The sequence below is a fragment of the Mercenaria mercenaria genome, chromosome 1 (genome assembly GCF_021730395.1).
Source record: "Mercenaria mercenaria strain notata chromosome 1, MADL_Memer_1, whole genome shotgun sequence".
Taxonomy (NCBI): Eukaryota; Metazoa; Mollusca; class Bivalvia; order Venerida; family Veneridae; genus Mercenaria; species Mercenaria mercenaria.
The window spans coordinates 105,754,913-105,769,366 of NC_069361.1; the positions used below are offsets into that span (position 1 = coordinate 105,754,913).

Sequence of the window (14,454 nt, forward strand, 5' to 3'; positions counted from 1 at the left end):
ATGAAATACAGAATCCCCTATCAGAAGCTGATGAATTATCTCAACTGCAGCAAAACCTAATGACCCGATATCTGTCAATGATGTAATATGTTATGTCATATATTCAAAATGATATAATGCAAAATGTTTTGTGTCTAAAAATAAAGGTATACTGGACCCAAATTTCATATTTAAAAAACATCAACAAATGCTTGTACAGTTGTTCTGTATACAATAGTGAGTGAGTTGGGTTTTACGGCAAACCGACACAAAAAGGCCATAACCCGGCTGTACATTTTCCAGGTTCACCCTGGAAATGATGCTGGAAATACCTGGTATTACATGGTAATCCATGGAAATCCCTGGTAAATGATGACTTTTCCATATTCTGTTACATGAAATGTGGTATAATTTCCATGTAATGTGGAATTTTATTTCCAGCCTTTTCCAGCATAGGCTGGACTATGATGGAAAGAGGCTGGACAACAGAGGTAAAAGGCTGGAAACTTCTGGAATTGATTCCATGGCAACATGGAAAGTGGAACTTAGTAATTTTTAAGGCTGGAAAAATATGGAAAAAACTTTGAAATTTTACAGACCACCATGGAAAGAACTTAGTTATTTTTTAATCAAAATAACTGAGGAATAAATTTAAAATGCTTCTTTTTCAGTCCAGGGTGGTAAAGGCTGATCATGACTATTGCAAGCTTGCAGAAAGCTTACGCAAGCTTGCGTGTATTAACATACAGAATTCTGCAAGCTTGCGATAGCTTTGCAAGCTTGCGCAAGCTTTTTTAGTTGCAAGCTTGCGCAAGCTTTTTCTGTTAAAGCTGGACTTAGAAAATTTCATGCCAGTTGTAAGGTGGGAAGCAGTAAAAAATTCTAAGTTGAGAAACATGGAAAAAATCTATAAAAAATCATTATTTGATGATGATTTATTTTTATTTTAACATATTGGTATTCAAATTAAATGACATGAAACAAAGAATCTAAATATCAGGTAAACATTTATTTTTTCTATATATGTCTATATAAGGGCATGTCACACTAAATACCAAAACTATCAATTTGTCTGTAGCATGCACAATATAAATAAGACAATAAAATATGACAAAAAAATATCTTTAACACTTTTATACATTTTATGTTGAGAATGTCTGAATTGATCATACAGAGAAAACTGTACAAGTGTACATGTAAGTATATAAGTCATAATATTATGGAATAATATATGATATACAGGTGATATTCTCTTAACTTTTACTCAGTAGCAAAGCTGCCATTTTTAGAGGATGGGGTTAGTTATATATAATCTGACAATTTTTTTTTTTTAATTTTTCTGTCCAGAAAGAGGAAATCAGCTGAAAAAGGAAAAATCACATCCTTGAAATTTTAAACTAATATTAAAATTTATTGAAATATCATGCTTTTTTTTCTCCTAGAAAACAACAGCTGCAGCAACAGTAATTGCATGAAATAGTACAATTCTTTTCACCAATTCATTAAAAGTTACCTGGCAAAGGGATTCCTAGATAAGTGATAAATCATTTGGGTCTATTAATCTACTACAGTGTATGTATATTGCTTGTCTCACTACAGGAGATTATCTCATGCAGACTGATAAGATCTGGCACATGCTTTATATTTAGAAACTCATAACAAGAGATCAACCAATGAAAATAAAGTCAGGGAACTACTTCTGGGGGCTGTACATGTACCACAAAAAGTAATCCATAGTTTTTTCTGTTTTATATCAGAGTAATCTTCAAAATTTATGAGTATGTGATTGAATGAAATAAAATCTTCCTCTAGTACAAAAATGTTTTAACATCATAGATGTATCATTACCTTCATTAGCTGACTGTAAATGGCACATTTGCTCAAGAATATCAAAATTTCAAATCTACACAGGAAGTTCTTTGACAGAGAGCAGAATGGAGTAAATATTTGGGAGAGTGTTTCCCTAAATATTTTACTGTGTGCAGCTTATTTCATCTTGGAAGTTAACAATAATTAACAGAATGCACCAGGTGAGTTCATAAAATTTATTTATTTTCAAACAGTAATCTAGATTACCTTTAACAATGTCAAAACTAGAACAATGGATTCTAACAGGAAGCAGGTGGTTTAGTTTTCACTGTGTAATGCAACAAATGATTTTTACTTCATGTCATTTTGTTCCACTGCAACTATTATGCAGCTGCAATTTCTAATTTATCATGCTTTTAATTTATAAAGGAAAATTGGATATTCTTTTTAAATGAAAATATCAAATGGAGCAAAAAAAATAAGGCCAGTAGAGTTATCTCCACAGGTGGCACTACTGAGTAAACAATGCTACCAGTCTGCTGACTACAATATTACACAGTATATTCAGGGAATATTTGGTTTAAATCAATGTTTTTAACCTGTTATTATATGAAAATTATTTTTTAACAGGAAGAAATGTTTATGGATAATTTAGTTATTATTATAGATCATTATACCCTTTATTGAAACAGCAGAACATTATATCGAAAATTTAGCAAAAATACACATATTAAGCAGCTTTTTGTTATTTATAGGTACTTTCATTGTAAAACTACATTTATCACTTAGTCTAATTCTTTTCAATATTAATATGATTTTCAAATTTTCAACAACAAAAAGTAGCATCTTTAATAATGGGAATTGCATGTCTAGTCCAAGTCTATTATAACTTTTTAGAATTTTTATTTTTAGAACTGTGATTAGAGCCAGTCTATAATTATCTAAGGTCCAATATCATATGATAATATTAAAATCTGTAAATTAGACTGGCATTTGTCACAATAACATCAATTTTTAAAAATCACATTTTTTTTCAATTTTGTGACAAGTTCTTTATTATCAGTCTTGCGGCTAGTCTAGTCTAGTCCACCTACTGTACTTATGATAGTCTTTGTCTAATATTTACCCATTTCAACAAAATAAACTGGAATGTACAAGTAAATAAAATTTCTATGTTCAAGGTTAAATGTAAAGATTTAGGTTTTCCCTTTAGGAGTCTTACAGAATATTGACATATATTATATTTGCAATGTTCAGGGAGATTATTTGAGCCTATCATACTTTAACTTATGGAAAATATATCAAACTTTCCATGACATTGAATAAAAGGCTAATACATATACACATCATTTTTATTACAAAATTTGCAAAGGCATATTTCATTTACTTTCAAGTAACTTTTTTTTATTAAGAGGTGCAGTGAATAATGCATATATTATTCATAATTTGTAATTTTAAATGTGGCAAAATTTAAAAATTGTTTTACATAATCTTATGCAAAATTTGTTTAATGAGCAGTTATTTATACTTGTATAACAGCTTTTACATATTGTTACATGCTAAATTACATAATATATAAATAACTTCTCCAACTACTGTGAAGCAAAAAAAAAAAGTATAAACAGTACTGTCAACTGATGAATGCATCAGAGACATTTTTTGGCCTCATTATTTATCACAATGTACAGTTTCAATTTTAGATCATTATACCCAATAATAAACTATGAAAAAATTATGGACATCTAAGTGTTAAATTAAATCTATTTTTCAGGTATAGCATCATATGTGTATATAAAGTATCAGCACACATGAATGAATTGAGACATGTTTAGTGACCCAATGTATTGTGTTCAAAGGCTCCATCCAACAGTTCAAAGACATGTAAGTATACTGGCATTATATATTACTATAGTAATATACCAGTACACACACTATAAGTACCGCACAGTATTATGGCGTTTTTATTTTTAGCAACATGTAAATAAACAATCAGTACTTAGCAATCTCTTTTAAAAGGAAAGATATTGAAAGTTATTTCAATAGTTGGCTTGATGGCGCAGTAGGTTGAGTGGATAGAAAAATAATCATTTTGTAGTAATAGTTTTGAAGGTTCGAACCTTAATTGCATCCGTCTTTTTTTTTTATTTTGCATTTAATTTATATACTTTGTGTAAGTTTATTTTTCTCAGATTTCTAATTTATTCACGAACGCCTAAAAACATTAGATTATATTAAAGATAAAGTATATTTGAACATGATTACGTATTAACAATGACATAAAAAGTTAGTGAACAAGTTAGTACTAGATTAACAAACTTTTTTTCTTTTCGTTGAATCGTATTGAAAAAAAAAGAAATTAGATACAGTTTTCAAAATACTTTTTTACGGGTCCGGGAATCGAACTCCCGACAAAAAAGTATAAGACAGATACCAATACCGCTCGGCCAACGAGGAATTAATATATGCAGCGTAAACGTAGTGTACTGACTTAGATTTATGCTATTGTTTTGTTTGTTTACATTTCAAAGCGCCTTATTACTGTGCGATACCTATACCATAGTTCTAGGTCAATTGACAATTTTCCCCAAACATGACTGAATGTATCAACCGATTTCCAGCAGGACCCATAGCAGGTTTTATAATTATTCCCCTTGTATCAAGTCCAGACCAATATTAATTTATTATTATATATAATGGTTAAAAAGTACCAAATTAAGTAATCACTTAGCAGTCAACACAACTTGGGATGTCAGTGCAGGTAACTGGTAGAAATAAAACTTGTTACTATTTATACAATAAGAGCAATGCATAAGTCCAACATATTAATCACTAACCCAAAACACTGAAAATATCTGTCTGCCTTCATTGGAACCTTATTCTACCAACATTTGAAATCAAATTGAGAAATAAAGCTTCGTGAAAATGCAACAAGTAATGTTATTACTTGCTTAAATCTGCAGTGTTGCCTGTATCATAAAGATGCACTAACTTTGAATACCATGTAAGATATTAATTTTATTTTGAAACTATGAACTATGGACAATACTAATGAAGAAACTGCTTTAATGGTTTAATATCTAGTGATTCATTATTTCAACAGGTCATAGCAGTGGAGCAAATGGTGGCAAATGATGGCTTTGTGGTGGTTAGTGAAAAACTGTGGCAATCTACATTGGTGGTGGCAAACACTGACAGAAAATTTCTGGACCAGCAGTGACATTAAGTTGAAAACAAGTGAATGAAGTATTGCCATGCAATACAAAGTCCCCTACTGGAAGGCACCTAATTTTTTCTACTGCAGTATAACATAATGAACTGATATCTGTCAATGATGTATAAACAATATTGTACTACATATACAATATGTTATAACATTATAACAACACACTTGGATTAAAATGTGCATATATAAAAACCCACAGTTGTTTTCATATTGAATTTTTTTGGTTGATTATAAAAATGTTATCATGTAAGTTATTTATAGTAACAACAAAGGGAAATTAATCTTTAAAAAAAAAAAAAAAAAAAAAAAAAAAAAAAAAAAAAAAAAAAATAATAATATAAGTCCACAAGAAACTCTTTACCAGGTAGAGATAGGTCAAAATACACCTAAAAATTGGATGTAACATGCATGCTGTACCACAGAAAAGTGGTCCCGATTTTTCTCTACTGCCAGTAATAAAAAAGTTACAATAAAATCTATTTATAGTAACAACAAAGGGATGTAATTCTAAAAACAAGGGTGCCTCATGGTGGTGAACATTTGGTCCAAGCTACATCAAAATCCCTCCATGCATGAAGAAGAAATGTTCCATACAAAGTCATTCTTGAATTTGACCTTTGACTTCTAAATATGACCTTGACCTTAGACCTAGGGACCTGGTTCTTGCGCATGACATGTTGTCTCATCCAGGGGAATATTTGTGCCAACTGATATCTAAATCCTGCTTTGCATGACAAAGTTATAGACCGGACAGGAAAAAAATCCTCTTGACCTTTGATCTCAAAGTGTGACCTTGACCTTTAAGCTAGGGTACTGGGTGTTGCGCATGACATGTTGTCTCATCATCGGAAACATTTGTGCCAAGTAATATTAAAATCCCTTCATGGATGGCAGAGTTATGGACAGGACAGGAAAAAAACTCTGTTGACCTTTGACCCCCAATTGTGACCTTGACCTTTGAGCTAGGGGTCCGGGATTTGCGCATGACACGTCGTCTCATCATGGGGAACACTTGTGCTAAGTAATATTAAAATCCCTTAATGAATGTCAGAGTTATGGACCGGACACGAAACAGACCCTGTTCATGCTATGATAACATTTGACTGCTAAGTGTGACCTTGACCTTTGAGCTAGGGGTCTGAAAGTTGTGCATGACATATCGTCTTATTATGAGGTACATTTGTGCCAAGTAATATTAAAATCCCTTCATAGATGGGAGAGTTATGGACCGGACAGGAAAAAAACCTTGTTGACCTTTGACCTCCAATTGTGACCTTGACCTTTAAGCTAGGGGTCCAGGTTTTGCGCATGACACGTCGTCTCCTCATGGGGAACATTTGTGCCAAGTAATATTAAAATCTCTTCATGGATGGGAGAGTTATGGACCGGACAGGAAAAAAGCCCTGTTGACCTTTGACCTCCAATTGTGACCTTGACCTTTGAGCTAGGGGTCCGGGATTTGCGCACGACACATCATCTCATCATGGGGAACATTTGTGCCAAGTAACACTAAAATCCCTTCAAGGATGGGAGAGTTGTGGACTGGACAGGAAAAAAGCCCTGTTGACCTTTGACCTCCTATTGTGGCCTTGACCTTTGAGCTAGGGGTCTGGGTTTTGCGCATGACACGTCGTCTCATCATGGGGAACATTTGTGCCAAGTAATATTAAAATCCCTTCATGGATGACAGAGTTATGGACCGGACACGAAATTGCGGACGGACGGAATGACGGAATGACAGAATGACGGAATGACGGAATGACGGAAAAGAGCATTCCTATAATCCCCAAAACTGGTTTTCAACCAGTAGGGGACTAATAATGACATATTTTACACTGTACTGAAGATGTAATTGCGAAAAATATTCAAGAAATAATATATCTCATTCAGTGATTTGTCGCTGAATAAATCATTGTTTGGAGTTCAGATGCGAAGGAATTATATCACGAGGGCACAACATTACTGAAAGGATTTTCATCAAACTTTCATAAGTGAACAATCTTGATGGGTAGATACAACTACAATTACATTGCATCCAAAATCAGTGGCACAGAAACCAGTAGGGGACTATGTATTGCCTTGCAATACTTCAGCACCTTGTTGTTTTATATGTGTAACCTGTAAATGATTATTGGTGTGTTTTATAAAGTTAAGAAGTCCTAGATGAAATTTTTAGTTTTTAATTTTAGCCTCACCGATGGACATGCACTGCTTAGGGGAGCTCATTTGTGATCATCCTTTGTCCAAGACCGTGAATCAAACCTACATCCTGCTGCACACAGCATTTTCATTTAGGATATAATCATATGGGGTATAACTTTTTGCTATTTCAGGGCCCTTAGAACTAGGCTGGAATATTTTCCAGGTTATACCCGGCTCATTTTTCAGCATTCCCTGGAAAATTTACCATGGTAAAACCTGGAACATTTTCCAGCCTAATCCAGGCTATGCTTGAAAATGTTCCAGGCTTTTCCAGACTTTGGTTAAAAAATGGTCCGAATACTCCAGGTTCATGGAAAAACAGGAATTTTATGCCTGGCAGCCTGGAAGATGTTCCAGATTTTACCATGGTATATTTTCCAGGGATGCTGGTATATCATGGTACATATTCCAGCCTTGGCTTTTTCAAATTTTCCGCACTGATAATTTGGTTAGGCTGGAAAAGGCTGGAAACTTAGTCCGAATACTCCAGGCTTTTTTTTCCCATGGAATTCCATGGTAAACCCTGGAACTATTTCACCCGGGATATATCGCCGAGAAAAAGTTAAATTGATAATGTTAGTGTATACATTAAATTAACATCTTAATGTGAATTAACAGAACTATACACTAAAAATAGTGCACATTGCATAGTACATGTTTAGCTGAAAACAGTATAAATATATGCTACCACGAAAACACTGGAAGTCTTTTAAACAATCAACTGTTACTGCATGACATTTAATGATGAATGTATCTCTTAATACATAATTATTTCATATATTTAGTAAAGTTAAATGTATTTGAAGAGGATTTTATACATTTAAAGTAAATATATATCTAAATATAAAATATTTTAGTGAAAGATCAGGATTGTCAATGAGAACTGACTGCCAGCCGAAATGGACGGTTCAAATGGCATTTGGGCCGGTTCAGATTCGCAAAAAAAAATAAACTTTTGATCGAGCCTAAAAGGAATATTGTTCATTTCGGGTAACCCGACCCTACTTAGTTTAATAAACCAGTCGACCCTAGCGCTTTTTTCACCATTCTGTTAAGAAAATATAATGTGTATTAATTTGTCTAAAGAACTCGAGATCTCCATCCACTCTAAAAATCAATATTACCCATGGCCGTTTATAATACACAATACAAAGCATGTGATCAATCAAGAGATTAGCGGGTGAATGTTCAATTCGATATCACTTACTATTCCCGCCATCCCTAATTGCCGAGCGACATACCATAAACCATGTATTCAACACGTGCCTCTCAATCAACCAGTGACAGCTTTGGACGTAGAACACGTGATAAATTTTCTCGGCAAAATTATTTAAACTCCGCCTTTACACCTGATGACATTTGTCATCACTGACTGAAGTGTGTGTGTGTGTGTTCGGGTTTAACGTCTTTTTCAACAATTTTTCAGTCATATAAACGACGGTGTCTACTTGTAGCAGTGAGCACAATGCCCAACTTTATAGTGCTGCCTCACTGGAATATTACGCCGTAGACACGTGGCATGATACCCCACCCAGTCACATTATACTGACACCGGCCTGACCAGTCCTAGCACTATCCCCTTAATGCTGAGCGCCAAGCGAGGAAGCTGCTAGTACCATTTTTTTTACGTCTTTGGTATGACGCGGCCGGGGATCGAACCCACGACCTCTCGCACTCGAAGCGGACGCTCTACCACTAGGTTACCGAGGCGGTTCATTGACTGAAGTAAATTAAAACAAATCCAGGTGAGATATTTACCGTTATTGTCAAAGGAATGAAAATCATGTTTCCCAGACTAAATTAAAAGGCAATGCCAAGTAATAATTACATACATTTTTTTTTACAAGTGGAATCATGAAAGTAGCACCAAAGTAGCCATTTTAAGTTAAATTTTGTAACAAAAACTTCGGAATGAAAGATTGACGTGACATCCACGATAATTTCTAAGAATTTTGAAATCAAAACCGTAAATTGATTTTGGCAAATTTCAATGAAAATGCAGAAATAATTGGTAAAAGTTATAACTCTGATCATAGAATATAAGTTATAAATTTCCATTTTATAAATAACGCTAGCTTTGATTGCCTTATTTTCGTTTGTCACATATTTTCGCGACCCCAATTTCCGAATAATTTTGGTCATTTAGAGACACACCTAACTTCATTTGGGACAATATTGTCATTACCAATAACCTACATTTTTCTTCATTAAATTTTTACCATCCAAGACAGACTACTCAGTGAGTGATTACCATTCATGTAATGTATCCCTTGTACATATCACTACCATATTTTTGCTGTCTTTATGACACTACCACACAATTCCCGCAAACTACCCCAACACTACCACACAATTCAGACTGTGATTCTTTCTGATACTGCCGCCTCCCGAAATGCCCCAGAATGCAGCAAATGAAGTGCTGGTCGGCTACTTTTCAATTTCAGCCTGTTCAACACAAACTTATTGACAACCCTGAAAGATAGCAACTGGGTATCTTTGAAATAAATTTACTGTAATAAAAAAGTATTTTCAACAACATTCAGCTTCATTATGGGAAACATAAAAATAACTTGTTGTGGAAATGAGCATGGCAGAATACTAAGTGTCAATATCAAGAAACACAAAAACTAAAATTAATTTGTCTGTTGAGGGGGCAGAGTGGGGAAAGGAGGGTTTAGGGCTGGTTTGGTGGTAGTGGGATACTAAAAGAGAATATCAAGACACAGAAGTTACTAAAATAAATCCTGTGGGTAGTGGGGGTGCTGAGGGATTAATGAAGGGGGTCAGGTTAACAGGATACTTATAATGAGACAATATCAAGAAACTTAAAACAGAAATGTATTTTTTCTGAGTGAACGGTGGGAAGATGTGGGGTGGGAGTGACGAGAGAGAAGACACACAATTGAGAAACACAAAGAACTAAAGGCAAAACTTTTTTTAAAGAGGGGGTGGATGTGGATGTGAAGGTAGGATGAGGGGAGGAATTAATTATATAAGGGTGAGGTGCGACAGATGACAGGATACTAAAGAGACAGTAAAAATAAACATAAGAAACTCAACAAAAATGAGAAACTTAAAGTTAACAAGAGCTGTCACTATTGGTGACAAATGCCCCCGAAGCGTGCCCAAGAATGCGTTAAAAAAATCAAACACCATTTTGTGACCTTGACCTTGACCTAAGAGACCCGGGTCATAAGCTTGACACACATTCTCAATATGGTTAACATTTGTTTCGAATTATTTTCAAATCCCCTGATAAATGGCAGAGTTATGAACCAGACAAGAAAAACCTTTGATTTCTCAGTGTGACCTTGACCTTGAAGCTGGTGGTCTGGGTCTTGTGCGCGACACCTCATCTCATTATAGGGAACATTTATGCCAAGCAATTTCAAAATCCCTTCATCAATGGCAGAGTTATAGACCATACAAGAAACAGACCCTGTTAACATTTAACTTCTAAGTGTGACCTTGACCTTAGAGCTAGGGGTCTGGATCTTGCGCATGACACATCCTCTCATTATGAGAAACATTTATGCCAAGTAATTTCAAAATCCCTTGAAGAATGGCAGAGTTATGGACTGGACACGAAACAGACCCTGTTAACCTTCGACTTCTAAGTGTGACCTTGACCTTGGAGCTAGGGATCTGCATCTTGCGCAAGACACATTGTCTCATTATGGTAAACATTTATGCCAACATTACAAAATCCCTTCATGGATGGAAGAGTTATGGACCGGACACGAAACAGACCATGATAACCTTAGACCTCTAAGTGTGACCTTGACCTTGCAGTTAGGGGTCTGGGTCTTGCATCTTGGACCTTCGTCTCATTATGGTAAACATTTATGCCAAGTGATTTCAAAATCCCTTTATGGATGGAAGAGTTACAGCCCAGACAAGAATTAACCAGACGCATGAACGGACAGTGTAACTGCACGCACGGACGGATAGTGCGATTTTAATTTGCCCACCTTCGGGGGCATAAAAAATGCATTTGGGTGGGTGCAGAGTGTGAGGGGGAGTAAAAGCACACACACATACAGAAGTATCAAGGGACCCTGAGACCTGTGATTTTGGAGGAAAAAATAGCTTTGTATTTGGGCAAAGGGGAACAAGAGGACCATAATGGTCCTGAATCGCTCACCTGTTCCCACATAACCCAGTTTTGAGTATGGCGTCGTTTTTTCTATTATTTGACATAGTGACCTAGTTTTTGAGCTCATTTGACCCAGTTTTGAAATTGATCTAGATATCATCAAGATAAAAATTCTGGCCAATTTTCATGAATATATGGCCTCTAGAGAGGTCAAAAGATTTTTCTAATTTTAGACCTACTGACCTATTTTTGACCGCAGTTGACCCAGTTTCAAACTTGAACTAGATATCATCAAGATGAACATTCAGACCAACTTTCATACAGATCCCATGAAAAGTATGGCCTCTAGAGGTCACAAGGTTTTTTTATTATTTGACCTACTGACCTAGATTTTGATGGCACGTGACCCAGTTTCAAACTTGACCTAGATATCATGAAGGTGAACATTCTGATCAATTTTCATAAAAACCCATTCAAGGGTATGGCCTCTAGAGAGGTCAAAAGGTTTTTCTATTTTAAGACCTACTGACCTAGTTTTTGATCGCACTTGACCCAGTTTCAAACTTGACCTATATATCATCAAGATAAACATTCAGACTAACTTTCATACAGATCACATGAAAAATATGACCTCTAGAGAGGTCACAAGGTTTTTTCATTATTTGACCTACTGACCTAGTTTTTGCCAACATGTGACACACTTTCAAACTTGACCTAGATATCATCAAGATGAACATTCTGACCAATTTTTATGAAGATCCATTCACAAGTATGGCCTCTAGAGACGTCATAAGGTTTATCTACTTTTTAGACCTACTGACCGAGTTTTTGAAGGCACATGACCCAGTTTTGAACTTGACCTAGATATCAGCAAGATGAACATTCAGACCAACTTTCATACAGATCCCATGAAAAATATGGCCTTTAGAGAGGTCACAAGGTTTTTCTATTATTTGACCAACTGACCTACTTTTTGATGGCACGTGACCCACTTTCGAACTTGACCTAGATATCATCAAGGTGAACGTTCTGACCAATTTTCATGAAGATCTTGTGAAATATGGCCTCTAGATAGGTCACAAGGTTTTTCTATTTTTAGACCTACTGACCGAGTTTTTGAAGGCACATGACCCAGTTTCGAACTTGACCTAGATATCATCAAGATGAACATTCTTACCAATTTTCATGAAGGTCTTGTGAAATATATGGCCTCTAGAGAGGTCACAAGGTTTTTCTATTTTTAGACCTACTGACTTACTTTTTGATGGCACGTGACCCAGTTTCAAACTTGACCTAGATGTCATCAAGGTGAACATTCTGACCAATTTTCATGAAGATCTTGTGAAATATATGGCCTCTAGAGGGGTCACGAAGTTTTTCTATTTTTAGACCTACTGACCTAGTTTTTGAGGGCACGTGACCCAGTTTCGAACTTGACCTAGATATCATCAAGGTGAACATTCTGACCAACTTTCATAAAGATCCCATGAAAAATGTGACCTCTAGAGTGGTCACAAGCAAAAGTTTACGGACGCAAGCACGCATGCATGCACGGACGACGGACGCCGTGCGATCATAAAAGCTCACCTTGTCACTTTGTGACAGGTGAGCTAATAAAAACAAGAGGACCATGAAGGCCCTGTATTGCTCACCTGATCTAATGGCCTAAAGATCATCAAGATTAACATTCTGACCAAGTTTCATGAAGATACAGTCATAAATGTGGCCTCTATTGTGCTAACAAGCTGTTCCTTTGTTATGATCTGGTGACCTAGTTTTTGACCCAACCTGACCCAGATTTAAACTTGACCTAAAGATCATCAAGATTAAAATTCTGACCATGTTTCATTAAGATACGGTCATAAATGTGGCTTTTAGAGTGTTAACTAGCTTTTCCTTTGATTTGACCTGATGACCTAGTTTTTGACCCCACCTGACCCAGATCTGATCTTGACCTAAAGATCATCAAGGTTAACATTCTGACCAAGTTTCATGAAGATACAGTCATAAATGTGGCCTATAGAGTGTTAACAAGCTTTACATTTGATTTGACTTGCTGACCTAGTTTTTCACCCCACCTGAACCAGATTTGAACTTTACTTAAAGATCATCAAGGTTAACATTTTGACTAAGTTTCATGAAGATCATCAAGGATAACATTATGACCAAGTTTCATGAAGATACAGTCATATATGTGTCCTCTAGAGTGTTAGATCATCAAGATAAACATTCTGACCAGGTTTCATTAAGATACGGTCATGAATGTGGCCTCTACTAACTTTTCCCTTGCTTTGACCTGGTGACCTAGTTTTTGATCCCACATGACCCAGATCTGAACTTGACCAAAAGATCATCAAGATTAACATTCTGACTAAGTTTCATGAAGATACAGTCATAAATGTAGCCTCTAGATTGTTAAAACACTTTTCCTTTGATTTGACATGGTGACCTAGTTTTTGACCCCACCTGACCCAGATTTGAACCTGACCTAAAGATCATCAAACAAAAACTTTTAAATATATCAGATGACACACTATATTAATATTGGTTATATTAAGGTTATATTCAGGTATTGTTATACAATATGTTTATATTTTCATTTTTCTAACATACATTGTTAATATACAATATCTGTAAGTGTTTAAAATGTATAACATGTGCAATCTGTGTAAATAAAAATGTAAAAACAAAGATCATCAAGATTAACATTCTGACCAAGTTTCATTAAGATAGGATCATAAATGTGGCCTCTAGAGTGTTAACAAGCTTTTCCTTTGATTCGACCTGGTGACCTAGTTTTTGACCCCATATAACACAGATTCGAACTTATCCTAACGATCATCAAGATTAACATTCTGACCAAGTTTCATGAAGATACAGTTATAAATGTGGCCTCTAGAGTGTTATTAAGTTTTTCCTTTGATTCGACCTGGTGACCTAGTTTTTGACCCTAGATGGCCCAATAGCAAATTCATCCAAGATTTGAGGGTAACATTCTGACCAAGTTTCATTAAGATTGGGTCAAAATTGTGACCTCTAGAGTTTCATTAAGACTGGCTCAAAATTGTGACCTCTAGAGTGTTAACAGTAAAATTGTTGACGACAACGGACGACAGACAGACGGATGACGGACACAGGGCGATCA

General features: G+C 35.4%; 1 protein-coding gene and 1 long non-coding RNA gene across 2 annotated transcripts in view; one reads left to right on the forward strand and one right to left on the reverse strand.

Annotated features, from left to right (window-relative positions):
- LOC123527637 (cell death regulator Aven-like) overlaps positions 1-14,454 on the reverse strand; it is a 36,646-nt gene that overhangs the window by 11,273 nt on the left and 10,919 nt on the right. The window lies entirely within an intron of this gene.
- LOC128547342 (uncharacterized) lies at positions 104-7,912 on the forward strand. Its single transcript, XR_008366464.1, has 3 exons — positions 104-2,009; positions 3,560-3,669; positions 4,889-7,912. It is a non-coding gene; the product is annotated as an uncharacterized LOC128547342 (long non-coding RNA).